Below are 12,584 nucleotides of genomic sequence, written 5' to 3'. Positions count from 1 at the left end.
GGCAGCTATCTTCTTCGCTGGCATCCGTCGTCTTTGCTTCACTGCTCTCTCCAGACGGCCGAGGGGGGGGCAGGGGGAGGGGCAGAGAGAGAGAGAGAGCCCTTTCTTCTCCCCTTTGATTTATACCCACTTTCCTTCGGTCCGTCCCCTAGGTCAACCCACAGACCTACGTATCCCATGTACAGGGAGGAGTAAGGGGTTTCATGGGATGATGTCACTAGCATGATCATGACAGCCCTCGTTAGCATATTGAGGGGTGTCAACTTCAATATGCATTTCGTGGATAATGAAGCAAAGTTCATTCACCGGACACATGGCCCTTGAAATCTGCCCAGGTGCCCCAGGGCAGAGCCGTCCCATCTCCACAGGGCTCTCTCCCCCAGATACATCAGGCAGCCTTATCATATTCGGCCTCCACAGAAAGCACCCTGTGACTCATGGTTTTGTCTTGCGAGTGTTTGAGGCATATTTTCAGTCAGCCTCAACTTTTGCTTTCCCAGGCTGTTTGTCTTAGTTTTTCACAGGCCTGGTTTCTCGGCTCTCCCACCTGTCCCTCCTGAAGAGCTTGTAGCCATTGATTGCAGTACTTCAGTTGTGTGAGGCATCCCACCACATTTCTGTTATAGCTACTATGTCATAGTTTTCGTGATGCATCATGGCCTCAAGCTCCCCTGTTTGTTGCACATACTGCGTGCATTGGTATAGATGCACTTGAGATGAGGTAGTGAATCCAACACCCTTTAGTGAGCATGGGCCCTGTTCCCTACCAGACCCTTCTCAGGTACTTCCACAGTTCCTAAACATCTTTCCTTTCTCTCAAATGAAGTGGCAGAGGGAGAGCCCTCACCAGTCCATCCTTCAAGGTTTGTCACGCTTCCCTTAAGCTTGTTCCTAACGTGCCCAGTTATCTCCCTGTCCCCCCTCATATCTAGTTCAAAGCCCTGTCCATAAACCCTGCTAAATCCTGCCCTGGAATCCTGTTCTCCCTCTGGGACAGCTGCATCCCACCTGTCTTATTTTTTGCTAGCAGACCAGGTGCCTTATAAACCTCACCATGGTCTAAGAACCCAAAATTCTGACAGTGGCACCAGTCTCTGAGCCACGTGTTAATCAGATATGTTTTCCACCCTCTATCAGTGGTTTTCTCTTCCACTTGAGGGATTGACGAAAACACAACCTGAGCTCCTAAGCCTTCAGTTAGCCACCCCAGTGCTTTGAAGTCCTTTTTGAGTGACTTAAGACTTCTCTCTACCACGTCATCGTTACCTGCCAGGATAACCAATAAGGGGTAGTAATCAGAGGGCTGCACCAGAGCAGTGACTTTCCTTTTAATGTCTCTGACCTGAGCCCCAGGGAGGCAGCAGACCTCTCTATGGAATGGGTCTGGTTGATGTATGAGCTCCTCCGTACCCTCAGAACAGAGGCACCCACTACAATTACCCTCCTTTCCTTCTTACATGAAGAAGTATTTAAGTCTTGGGGCTGAGGGACAAGCAGTGGATGACTCACTAGATGGGTCCTTGTTTCCATCTTCAGTTGGCTGGCTGTCAAGTTCCAACTCATACCTATTGTATAATGACAACTGGGAAGGTGAGGAGGGCAGAGGAGGTTTTTGCTTGCCTTTCTGAGGAAGGACCTGACTCCATTCCCCCCTGTCCCCCACAAGCCCTCCTTCTGCCTGGTGAGAGGAAGGGAGGGAGTCATATATTTCTTGTAGAGCCTCTACCTGCTGCCTTTGTTTGAGTGTGACTCCACCAGTCAATCTAATTTTTGCACTCTTTGATTGTTCTCAACCTTTCTACCTCCTCCCTCAATTCAACCACCTGCCTAAGCAGATCGTTTACTTGATCACACTGCACACAAATGGTGTCTCTGACTCCCTCTGATTCAAGTGCCAGGCTCAGGCACTCTTGGCAATCAGAGACCTGCACAGCTGCCTGTTTGTGCAGGACCTCTGTCTGAGTTCCCACATTCCTCATCACTTTGCCTCTGGGCTGTGTTGTGACCGTGGTCTTTTCTCTGACTGGAAGAGAACCAGTCCCTGTGTGCTGTTTCCCACACGCAGTGCTCTCATTTCCCTGCGGAGCTGTTCCTTCCCTCCTCTCTCTCCGGCACTGATCAATTGCTTGCAGGGATCGAGTGTACCTTGTCCAGTGGCAGAGACTCAGCCCTGCCGTAGAAGCTGTCTTTGTTCACTCATAGCCAGGTACTATCTGATCATCTTGGGCTTGGTGGGCAGCAACTAGTTGTTTTCTGTACTAACAGGTTGTATTACTGAGAATCATCAGTAATTCTTGCTCCTAGCATTGTTGTGGCACTAATAAACACACTGTATTGCACTACTGTTTCTTTTACAAAATACAATGATTTCTTGTCTGTCCTAGCATATATTCTGCTTAAATTGATGAGAGTAGAGGCCTTTTAATTCAGTGGGGCATTAGGAAAGCATCATTTTAAGTGCTTTATATTCTGATTTATACTCTGAAATTCTGCCTGTGTTGGCTCCCTTTGCTTAGAAGAAAAAAATTTAGAAGACTTCTGACATTTTTCTTATTCCTCTGCTGGTGCTGCTGTTTATTGTGGGGTATGGAAGGGTGTTCAATCTTTTGTTCTCATGGAGGTTTTTTTCTCTTTTTCAGAAGTAAGAAACTTTTTAGCAAGAAAAAATTGAAAAGGAAACAAAAGACTAAGTTGAAAATAAAAACACGCAACAAGGTAAGTCTGTAACTAAATTTACAAAAGTTCTGACTCAAAAATTAAAGTAATTTCAATTGAGAGAAATACAAGAAAATTAAGTCTATCTAGCAATTTATTTGTTTAGAAAATAATAGTAGGTTAGTATTGGTTTTTTACTGTTTTCTAGATGGCTGTGATACCAATATTAACCATATTCAGCTGTCTTTGATACTAATGTTCAGCATGAAATAATATGAACAGCATTTTGGTTCTACAGTTCCTGAACTGTAAATGTAGCCACACATGTTGGTTTTAAAGTTAAAATTTGAGATGCATGTCTAGCCAATAGTTAAGAGACTGCTGCTGCAAAGCGTTCTGTCCATATTGTCTAAAGGAGAAAGGGAGCATTTAATGTCTGAAAGAACCGAAGTTACCTCTGAAAATTCCTCCATAATGGCATAGATGATACTTATCTGTTAATATTTTCTCCCTGTGTAGCCCCTGCCCCGATCACTTTAAATGCATGGGAGCAGTACAGTGAACTTGAAAATATTTACATGTTTGCTTGTTACAGAGAAGAAATCTAGACAGGAGGAACAGTATTGTAAAATGTTGCTCTGCTCCGTTCTTTCTCCATTAAATAGAGAGCTATTACTTCTCTGTTGAAGCTACAAGTCTTGGAGGGATTTTCATAAAGGCTCACTGCAGGCATAGAGGCTTCTTTCTAGGTTCCCACTATAGTCAGTAAAGAGGAAGCAGCTAATTTCTGGAATGGTTCTGTAGGACAGAACCACTGAAATATGCAGTGAAAATGCTTTCTAATCAGTTGAATGGCCTTATAATGTGAATACACTGTGCATCAGCTTGGCCATCTTATCCGCATTTGCCAAACTTCGTGTAGTTACTCTATCTCAAGACAGATGACTTTGGGAGGGTGAAGCAAGCCTATATCTCTTCATTTGGTACTGCCTTTTTGGATTCTTACCAGATTGTTCTACTTATCTCAAGTAGTGCAGCTTCAGACTATGTTATAGAAGGGACTTATCTCCACTTCTGTTCTCACTACTGTACAGTGAAATATTTCTGGTCCAAACCGAATTTTTCAGCCCTTTCTTCAGTTGCTATGATATTAGAAGTTTTAGACCTTTTCCCTTCATGATTTTTATCAGACCCACTGTCAGCAGAGAAAACCAGGTTAGAAATGTGAAGAAATTTTGCAGAATTAACATAGTTAGTCTTTGTGTGTTTTGTCTGGTGACATAAACTTGTGCTTTTAAAATAACTCTTCAGCTTTGAACATTGTTACTATGTAAAGGGAACCTTGTCTTTCAGAGCAGTGGTGCCCTAGTTGAACTGCCAAGTAGGAAGCTAAATCCAGAACTGCTGTTCTGCAGAAGTTCAACAGTCAAATGTGTTTCTTCGATTTAGTTGCATTGGATAAATGGATTGGCAGGATCCCTTCCGAATAGCCAAAGACAACGTGAACATATTAAAGGCTGTTCTTGTCAGTACTTACAGATTTGGCACTAACTGATCATCTCTGCACCTCGTGACTAATGGAGGGTTGTTTTCAAGATTTTTCGTGGATTTAAAATAGTTACTTGATGCTTTAAGTAAGATTTATCTGCCTTTGAAAGGCATAATGGCTTTTTTTTCCATGTCTTTTGCTGATGCCTCTATTCTAGACAGTCTTTAAGGCCTGATCTGACCAGCAGAGCACTAGTTTTCATTCCAAGTCACTGAGGTAAAAAGAAAGGCACTCCAGCTTATTTCAGTATGATAGCAGGAAATTGTGTATTTCCTGAAAGATGTAGCTGAAAAGGGAAAGATAAGATCAGCTTCATATCTTCCAGTTATCAAACTTTGTTTACTGACAGAGTGGGGTGGTTTTGTTTTTTGTTGTTTCCTTGGGGTTTTTGTTGTTGGTTTCTTTCCCTCTATGGCTTTCAATGCATCCCCGTGCTTACCAGTGCAGAATAAGCACAATGATCATTTTTGCACTGGAATATCTGAAAACAGATATGTGTGTTTTGTCAGGAAAATGTGAGTTTCCATTTGGAGCCTTATAATAGGACAGATTGAAAAGCTCATCGCTACTGGACTTTCTGAGAGGGAGACCTTGTGTATATCAGTTCATTTTTTAAGAACTGTGAACTTTTAGTCTGAACAGAGGTGGGAGCTTTCTCTTAATATGCTTGGTAGAGGCAGCAAAGGCCTTAAATTAAGAATAAGGTGAAGGAACCCCAAAATTTGTTATTTATACCGTGTTTTTACTAAAAATGGAAATTGAGTAATTGAAGGGAACATAAAATAAGTCACTGCTGGGCAACTGAAGGAAAATGATTTCCACCATTTAAGCATTAAATGTCATAACATTTTAAGTATAAAACATTAATTGGTGTTTAATGCAGCCCAGGAGTTTGAGCCTTATTCTGATTCCAAGCAGGGGTCATGTTATGATTGCTTGTATTTGAACTACTGTTAACCTTTGGGTTTGGTATCATTTTTTACATGGAGGTATAAAAGTTTTCCATGTGGATGCAGTGTGCTTTGGCTTTAGAAAATTCAGTGCTGAACAGAGTGACTTTTCCAGTGACTTTTGCATAGAAAACAAGTATGTGGTTATTAGATGTGGGTGTAGCACCTTGGCTTCCTGCCCTTCCCCCACTGCCTTTTTTTTTTTTTTCTTCAGCAATTATCAGTAGAAAATTGTGGGCTGTATAACTTATCTCAGCCATGTGAATATTGCTGCTTTCCTTCCCTCCTCTCCTTTTCATCCCCTGCAGTTTTCTCACTGCACTGCTGACTCATAAAAGTACTGCTTAGGACACTTAGCTGAGAGACTGGATGGAAAGTCAGAGTTTACCATCTTATGTTCTCATAATGTTATTTGAAGAATACTGAAAAATTGGAGTCTGCCAGAGTCCGAGAATGTACTCCCAGTGATCAGCATCCATCTCTTTATACAGAAGTTTTAAACTATTACTTGTTTAGCTTTATATAAATGGAAGGAATAATATCTTGGGAAAGGTCAGTTTGTGTAGCAGACAAATTTATTGCAAGCTAATGGTTAGATGTATAAGGTGGATCAACTGACATAATATCTCATTAAAAACACATGTAGCTTGTCAAATAATTTGACAGTGTTTTCAGTGGCTTTTGTATTATTTGGTGTTTCAACCTCAAGAGGGCATCCCTTTCTAAGAGATGTTTGAACTGTTCAAAGAAGAATTCAGTGAGTTTCTGCGCTCTGTTATGCAGAGGTTAGATCAGGTGGTTATTTTATAGCCTTATATATCTTTAACAACAGATTAGCTTTCCTCTTCTGATTATAGTCTATATTCATCGCATCTGATAATAAACCATTATTACAGTCATTTGGTTCAAGAGGAAGGAAATAAATTAATCATAAAATAAGCTATGTATGGATTTAATCTTTTGGGAAAACTGTTTAGGTGTGAGACAAGTGTAGAGGAGACCAGAGGGTTTTGTTTTTCCCACTCCTTTCCTTGAGTGTACTGAAACGTTACAAAAGGCTGACTGAGAAGAGCGCTTGTGAGTCTGGTTGCTCTATTTTTATGAGCCAGATCTGTGCTGTTTAACCTCTCCTGCATAATGCATCCTTTCATTTAGCAGGAACTATATGTTTACAAGGACAGGTCACACGTCAGGGTATGGTCATCTGCACTTCATTTTCTCTCATAAAATAACTTCTTGTCTCTTAGAAAAAAAGTAACACACAAATACAATCTTACGTTTATGTATTAAAACTATGTTTGTGATTCTTTACTTACATTGGCATTGAAATTTCTCAGACTTGCATTTAGATTTCATTATTCAGTAGTTCGGGATTGAATTGTTCTTTCAGTGTTTTAAAACTTCAAGAGAAGGAAGAGCTTTTCTAACTTTATTTTAAATGTTTGGAGAACATAATCTGCTTCTGTTTTGTATACCTAAAATACAGAAGACTTTTGTGAGAGATTTAATTAGGTTTATAGCCTTTACAGATTCTCTGCTCTTCTGAAAAAGATCCCTTAATCTTGACCATCGAAATGACATTTCGTCACTGTTACCTTACCTTGTATGGTTTCAGTTGAGGATCTCCTTTTTGAAGTTTAATATTGCACATTTTGTAAGAATGATGAAATGTTTAAAAATTGGTCTTCCTTTCCACCAAAATTTAATGCTAGATGTTCTGTCTAGCACAAATAAATTTTTCTGGCACTTGTGATGAATATTGGGCATCTGTTAAGTTTTACAATGCATGTTTCATCATGTATCTGGATTTAAAAAGGTGCATTTTCAATTTATGGTGATAACAAATGAAACAACAAAGATAGATTTCAGAATGTCCCACTTCCTTACAGTTCATATGAAAACCACCAAATCAAAAAGCATAATTCTGTTTTCCAGTCTTAAAGCTCCACTCTTTTTGAAAGCAATTTCATATTCCGAGAAACCAAATGCCTTGGGAGAAAAAAATGTAGAGCCTATCATTTCATCTTCTACTCAGACATCCTAGAAGCTGGGCTTCTAGTCATTCTTACAGATAATGAGTGCTTTGGATTGCAGTATTCCAGTAGCCATTAAAGAAAAAGAGCATTCAGAAGTGCAGAAAAAGTGATTGTTGCTCTTCACCTTATCCATAGCATCACAAAAAGACTTTTCATATATCTGTGGATCTTGATACACTTAACACCAAGAAAACAAGCTATCAAGGTGGAGGTTTTTCTTGAAATTATGTATCCCGTAGTTCAAGAGCAAACTGATTGGATTATTAATAATCTAGATCTGCGCAAAATTAATAAATTCCTTCACTGTGTTCACGGAACTTGTTTAGCATTTTGTCTTAATGTTCCACTGTTTTCCTTGACAATGTAGAAGTATTTTGTGTCAACATGAAATGCAGTATCATTAAGAGAATTGTTGCAACTTAAAATAGACTTTATTAGTTTGATGTAAGAATTACTATGTGGGGCTCTCTAGGCACCATTAGTGGTTAGATTTTCACAGTGATCTGTTCTACCTCAAAATCTGAGTCAGTAGCAAGATTGTTCAGGTGGTAGCATGATTCTCATACTATCAGGGAACTTTGTATGACTAGAGAAGAATGACCCAGTGCCATGGCTGTTATTAGTTGCAGAAAAGGAAACTTCCAGTTGATGGGATGAATTTAAGTCCCAATTTCCTAACTTGAGCGGTGCATCTGACCTCAGTGAAGTTAGGAGAAAAATAAATCACCCCATTAAAACATTGTCTAATTCACTGGTTCTCAAACTTTCTGCTAATTCAAAGTCCTCTTTCCCACCACTGCTCTGAGATGCATGAGTATTTCCAGTCTGATCTGTTTCATATCACTGTAATATAATTCACTGTGTACTTTCCTACCAAATGAATGTGGTCATTCACAGTATGTATCCTCATTAAATAAAAGACAAAAAGCCTCCACCTTTACAGCCCTCCAAGAATACAAGAAACACACCAAAATAACCTTGTGAAGTAGTCATGATCCTGACTCAGTCTAGCCTAATGCACTTCAGAGTTTTGCCTTGTGTGTTCAAGCAAATTTACCCTGCACTCTTAACCTAAGCCTTCTCTCCTTCTGTAGTCTCTGTGCCCTCTGTCTGCATGGAGGTATTACAGAGCATTTCTTCCTCCCATATGCCTGAAGTTCAGTTTTTCATAGCCTGTGCTCAAAGCAGCCTAGTCTTTGTAGTACACCACTGAAGAGAAGGTATAACTCTGCCTGGGAATTTTTGTTATTGTTGTAGGGTTTTGTTTGTTTCTTTAAGTCTATCATTCCTCCTGTCCCTTTTTACTCTTGCAAGAAAGGGAGAATATGAGGCAGAATTTAAAAGATGTTTTTCAGTAAATATTTTTTCTTAATATTTTTCCAAGTCTAATGACAACCTCATGGAGGCTCTTTTGTGTATTGGCAGTGGCTGACAGTAATATACCTGTGGTAGATACGAAGGAGAGTGTGGGGCAGGGTAACGTAGTTTCTCAGAACAGTTTCCCGACTCTTACTTTGTGGCTCAGGGCTCTGAAGACAGAATGGGCTCTTGGTACTTTGTAGGCCTTAATAGATTTTTTGTATTCAGTAATTTGTCCATTAGGTATTATTATCTGCAAAAGTATTATCCACAGCATCCTGCCAGGGAATTTTTTGAACTTGCCATCTGTTTTCATTTAATTACAAAACAACAGTAATGGTATTTTTAATTTCTAATATATATTTAGGAAACAGCTTTTTTTATTATTATTATTTAGCAATAGATTAAAATTAACAACTAGAATAACAAATAATACGTTTAAAAATTCAGTAATAATTAAAAAACACAAACTGACCACTGTTAAGAAGATGAATCTTGAATTCTACTACTCTGTTGACTGTTGCTGAGGTTTGGGCCATCCTGTAGCCTGAGCTGCTTTTCATTTTCTCTTCCAGTGTCCTCATCAAGTTATGAGAGGTAGAGACTAAAGCCAGATGGAATACATTGAGATTTCCTTTTCTTCCTCCTTTCTTCCCTGCCTGAAATATAATTGGTACTTAAACAGGAAGGTTCAGGCTTAAGTTTGAGAATCATTTGGTTGGCTAAAATTACTGAGACTGTTGAGATTACTTGTGCTTATCAAAGCTTGAAACTTCTAATAAACTTGAAAATAATCTTGTTTTTCAGACTGAAAACCTGGAGAGTACAATAACCATACCAGATATCAGATTACATAGCAACCCTTCAGCTTTTAATGTTTACTGCAATGTCCGCCATTGTGTGTTGGAGTGGCAAAAAAAAGAAGCATCTGTATCTCTGGCTTCAAAGAACAGTGTACAGAGTGGGGATTCGGACAGTGATGAAGAAGAGGAATCCAAAGAGCCACCTATTAAACTTCCAAAGGCAAGTAACTGGATACTCATTAAAATGTGCCATGTATATGATCTAAAGTTTGTATGATCTTTGTGGAGAAAATAGGACAGTGTTATAAGTCAGATGCTCATAAAATAGCTATAGTTTTATTTGTAGTCCATCTTTGATTTGATGAATTAGAAAGATCTATGTACCTGCCCAATAATTAATTTTAAAGTCAACTAAATATCAGGTAAACATTCAACATGCAATCCTCTTGAGTACTTGTACTGGAAAATAACCTACAGACTCAAAAGTCTGTACAAAATGCAAGTAAGGAAGCTCTTGCATCTGTCAGAGGCTACTAGCTGGTAATGATACAGGGTGCTTTCTTTTGCTTTACCCCCAGAAAAGAATAAATCTTTGTGCTATTGAAATTCAGTTAGTGGAGCATTTTCAAAGAGGACTTGCCAGGTATATGTGTAACTGCAGTAACTGTCAATTATTCTTACTACCTTAGTTTTTCAGTCTTTCCCTTTTTTTTGGCTTTAGTGCCTTTTGGCACTAATAACTACAGGTAGTCAGTAATGCACATTAAGATTTTGGATACTATAGGTCAACTGTTAGGGTAGGTTTCTTGCTATTTACTGCTTCTGTGCTTATAGTAGGATTAAAGATGGAAAGTCAGAAATAATCTATATAGGAGTTACTGATTTTTTTTTTTCTTAATTTTGTTAATTCCCTGATTCACTTGTTTTGTACTATGTAACTTCTGTGCATTCAGTTTTGTTCATTGCTAACTGATGAATGCTATGAGTCCTGCTTCCTTTTATTGTTATTCTGAGTCTAAAAAGCATATTCAGAGTAACTTTACTTGTTTGTCTTAGCTCTAAAAACAACAAAAATACTGAATTTAAAAGGTTGTTGCAGCAGTGATTATGTAGAATGTTCTCGCTGCTTAGAAAATTAGAATTTTATATATATTCATGTTTAGGTAATATCTGAAGGGCAAAGTTGGCACTCTGGAAGATAGTTGTGGAGAATTGCAGAGGAGCAATTTCATGGTTGATGGTCGCAAAATAATGTGTGGTCAGTAAAAGTACAGTTAGCATTGTTTATTAGTGGCATCCGACCCTTGTAGATTATGCTAAAAGAATCAGCAAGTGCTTGTAGATGATTAATTTGAAATTTTAAGTAAAAGGCAATGTAGCTATTAGCATTTATGAAGAATGGAATGGAGTATTAGATTTTGAAACTAAAAAAAGATCAAAGGAGGATTAAATTTGCTAGTGATATGAACAGAATACTTGCATGTGAAAACTAAAACACGGGTATTGATAAAGGTGATGAAGAGTTTATCAAAAAGAGACATGGAAAAGCAGTGCAGTTTTAAGAAAATGGTGGCTTAGAAAAAATGGTAGGGAAACTGTAGGTAGGAGACTTTACTTTTCCTTTCTCAAAACATAAAATCAGTGAGATATTTTGTTACATTTAATACAGCAGATACAAAATGGATGAAAATCAGTATGCTTTCAAACTATTAATTTTTAACAAAGAATCTGCAAAATATCAAAGAATTCAATAATTTTTACTGATTCAGCAATATCTTAGTGCTTGGTACAACCTCAGTATTTTTAATTATTATCTAGCTAATGTTAGATTGTTTAGGACACTCTGAGATAAGACACTTTTTATTATTATTTTCACTTACATCCATACATTTGAAAAAGGCATCCTCTTGGAGCTGTCTTGCAGGTAGTAAAATGTTTAGAAGCTAACTATGTAATGTGTTTGTATCCTGAATATATGCTTTGAGTATATTATGGTCTGTTCTTATGTATAATGAACAATACTGGGTAGAGCTTTGTTAAATATAAAGATGACTGTTACTGAAGTTTCTATGGTTTACAGTATTTGCTAGTCCAGTTTCTGAAAGTAATTGTTAACTTATTAAAAAAAATACTGATGCATTTTGAGTTTGACAGTGAGGTGAAAGTCAGATTCAAAAGAAGTGTAGTCAGGGTTTGTGCTTTTCCAGATTCTCCAGAGTTAAACTGGTGAAGTTCATCCTTAGTGGGGTGGTTTGGGGTTTTTTGTGGTTTGGTTTGTTTTGTTTTGGTTTTTTTCTGGGTTGCTTTTGTGGGGTTTTTTTTGGTGAAAAGTCTTGGTTTAATTGAGAATAAGTTGAAAACATTCTACTTTTTATGCATCTTAAGTTGACTTAAGGTGTTCTATTGAAGTATCTTTTTTAAGTCTTAAACTTGAGGAAGTCAGGTTTGTTAGAGCTTTTATTTAGAATACATTTTGGAATTAAAAGTTGTCCTACACAATTTCTATAATAAAATTGAGAACAGTTGTTTTTAACAGCTGTTAAAAAAGAGACACACGCAATTTACTGGTCTTCAGATATTAACACAATAAAGTGCGTATTTTAGTTGTGTTTGGACAGTTTAGTAACTTGCTTTGATAACTTTAAATTTTTGAATTTTCAAGAAATTTTTCCCTTTGCCTGACTTATTTATTTGGTACGTTATTTATTTAATACCTTAGTTAATGATGGGGAATTCTCTCTACTTGAAACAGGGCAGATTCAGTTCTACTGATTTGATTTGTAATTGTTAGAGTTAAAAAGAGGTGCTACCTCCCCCTCAATATTAAATTTAACACTGGGTTATGGATGATCCACAGAAGCCCTGTACTGAAAGGAACAAATGCTGGATTAAGGTGAAACTAACTACTTCAGTATTTTTTGTTAGTGCAGTAGCATACGTTTTGCTGCTTAGCTAATAAGCGTAAGCAAAAAATTAAAATTTTCAAATTGTAACAAAAAATAAAAAATAATTACTCTCTTTAGAAACAGACCTTGTCTTTCAGAATTCATTAGGAGAATGTGTTACCTGTGCAAAGTATTTTTTTGTATGTATATAATATATATAAATATTAATGCAGAGTATTAAATATACGGCATATTATGTATCCCTAAATAAACATAGAAATGTGAGTATTGGACAGTTAGGAGAGAGAGAAGACAAAGGAAATAAAACAATAATGTAGATAGTAGAT

The 12,584-nt window shown here is 37.7% G+C and overlaps 1 protein-coding gene across 2 annotated transcripts in view; it reads left to right on the top strand.

Annotated features, from left to right (window-relative positions):
* The first annotated feature begins 2,649 nt into the window (after window positions 1-2,649).
* Window positions 2,650-12,584, top strand: part of MYCBP2 (MYC binding protein 2, E3 ubiquitin protein ligase) — a 173,446-nt gene continuing 163,511 nt past the window's right edge. Inside the window, exons 1-2 of one of the 2 annotated variants that reach the window (XM_026849212.1) lie at window positions 2,650-2,715; window positions 9,357-9,572. The gene's annotated coding sequence lies outside the window, so the exon portion shown is untranslated. Of the gene's footprint in view, window positions 2,716-9,356; window positions 9,573-12,584 lie in introns of those variants that run through there. The other variant, XM_026849204.1, reaches the window with a different exon arrangement.

Source organism: Athene cunicularia (assembly GCF_003259725.1).
Source record: "Athene cunicularia isolate RWA chromosome 1 unlocalized genomic scaffold, athCun1 chr1_part1, whole genome shotgun sequence".
In the NCBI taxonomy this organism is placed as follows: Eukaryota; Metazoa; Chordata; class Aves; order Strigiformes; family Strigidae; genus Athene; species Athene cunicularia.
This window is presented reverse-complemented; position numbering and strand designations above follow the sequence as displayed.